This window comes from Porites lutea, chromosome 3 (genome assembly GCF_958299795.1).
Source record: "Porites lutea chromosome 3, jaPorLute2.1, whole genome shotgun sequence".
Classification (NCBI taxonomy): Eukaryota; Metazoa; Cnidaria; class Anthozoa; order Scleractinia; family Poritidae; genus Porites; species Porites lutea.
In genome coordinates, this window is record NC_133203.1 from 38,192,801 (window position 1) to 38,195,300 (window position 2,500).

The following is a 2,500-nucleotide window of genomic DNA, read 5'->3' on the forward strand; positions in this document are numbered from 1 at the left end:
CTTGCGTAACAGTTCACCTCAGTGTGCTGCAGATGTTTGCACTTCGGTCACCCACCACAAGTGCGCCGCGAATACACTGGCACGTGAAACCCCACGCGCTAAAAAAATCGGCACGGCACGCCACAGTTTTGGCACCGTGCTGACGATTTTAAGGCACGGCACTCCCAATTTTCGACGTGTAAACATATCGGTCCCAAATGTAATGTGGCACCAGTGCTCAAAATTTTAGAGGTGCCGAGACTACCTCCCCACGGGTAATCGAGGCACGCGGTGCCAAAAATTTGGCGTGCCGTGCTGATTTTTTAGCACGTGTAAATGGGGTTTCAGACGACCGGTAGACTCCCAGTCCTCCTAAGACTATAGTAATAAGAAAGAGCCCATTATTTTGTCTTTCTTTCTAAAGGCTTTCATTTTTCATTTTCGCTCAAAAACACGCGGGATTACAGAAAAGTAGCTCATGCTTATCTGCATCGTATTAAATAACAAAAGAATTACAATATTGCAAATTTGCTATATTCGACGCGGGTCGCATTACGGCCGATTTTGTTGAGGATTGTTTACTCTAGGGATTAAAATCTGTCAACACACGCATTTTCTAATGTGACCCAACGTTTGCTTTTTTCAAAAAAATTCAAAATCTGAGAAAAACATCAAAGACGCCGATATGCTTGGGCTGGGCTAGCCGATTTTGCCAGTGTTTATTTATTATTATTATTATTATTATTATTATTATTCATCTAGACCCTTAGATAAGCGTCGGACTCGAGTTTGTTCCTTTTCCCCTCAAAATGAGAAAACAAGTTTGTTTTTAAAATGTACAGATCGATAAATTTTACATGATTATTGCCTGTGAGTATATCGAATGATTGTTACTGCTATCAAGAAAAAATAAATGATGGAATGTATGTTGATATTGGTTGCATTTTAATAAGACAGCTGAAAATCTTATTCGTCATTGTGTATTAACAGAGGCATATGCAAAAAAACGACATTAACCTTGTGAAAATCTGTTCCAATGCTGTTTTTTAGGGGAGTCAAATATGAATCTTATCAAAATTTGCATCCTCTTACGGAGTTAATCTTGCGAGTGACATTCGTGACTATCGCGTTTTGGAAAAATATAAAAGTGTGTCGCTATAGCGTTTCAAACAATTAACCACGTAATATCATGGGTGACGAATTACTCCTTAATTTTGGCGCGAAATGTAATTTCACATGTGAAATTGCCCGAGCCTTTCAGGGTCGGGAAATTAGACAAAACGCGAGTGAAATTATTCCCTAATTTCACTCGTCACCATTTGATTACACATACAGTCGAACCCCGCTATTTCGAACTCGGTTAATTAGTAGTCCCCGCTATTTGGAAGGAAGATCGAATTCCCTTGGATTTACCCTTATGTTTTCAGTTATTTACTATCAGTTATTTCGAACTCGGTTATTTCGAATTACGCGCTTTTTCGAACTCATCGTTCTTTCCCTACACCTCAAATCAATTCAACCCCGTTATTTCGAACTTGTCAAAAACAGGGTACGTACATAGGAGCACTGCTGGAAACGTATTGCATTTTATTTGAGCTCGTGTTGCGTTGTACAAAACAAAACGCACTGTTAGCGAACTATTCTTCCTGCGGAAATACTCATGTATGAACTCTGCTGTCTCTATTCTGATCATTCTACATTGTATTTTTATTTAATCACTGTCTTTCTTCATGCTGTACTGTATTTTATTAAAAAATGATTCATTGTTACGAATTTTACGCTTCCCCGGTTATTTCAAAACCCCGCTATTTCGAACTTTTTTTCCATTTCCCTTGGGAATTCCAAATAGCGGGCTTCGACTGTACAAACAATCTGCTTGGACTAGAGCATGCTCACTTCACGGTGTTAGCCGCTCTGCCTTGCTGACCGATGCACGCGGGCGGCGAAAACGTAGCGGGATACCAACTCGTTCACTTTGTTAAATGTTGGTGAACTCTTCTGGAGTTAAACTGTTCGTCATTTATTTGCGTTTTCCAAAAAAACGTAACTTGCTATTGAACATTGAACTTACCATCTATCTCTTCTCATTCAGCGCAACCAAAAACTGACTTATCTGTAGGTTGCGCGCGCAATGCATAATTTCCGAAACCAAGGTCCAGCTCATTCTCGACCCCAAAGCACATCATACAGCTGTCACATCATCGCCTTCTTTTATTCGAAATCAATTCAAAACCTTAAAATTGGTATTTGTAATTAGCTCTTTTTACAAAGCATTTGTGCAGTTTTCATCCCACTCGATTGAACTAATCTTTCAGCCGAAGAAAATCATTGCTGTATTTTTTTCCTGGCACTTTTAATATCAAGCTCGTCAATTCTTTTATCCTTGTTTGACATTCAGATTATGAATTGTCTAGCAAGACACAAAAACCTCTCTTTATTCTTAAAGAGAGAAGTAAGTGTCATAATATAAATTACCGAGCTAAAAATCATGTTGTAATGTTTTGTTTTTGTTTGCAATCGA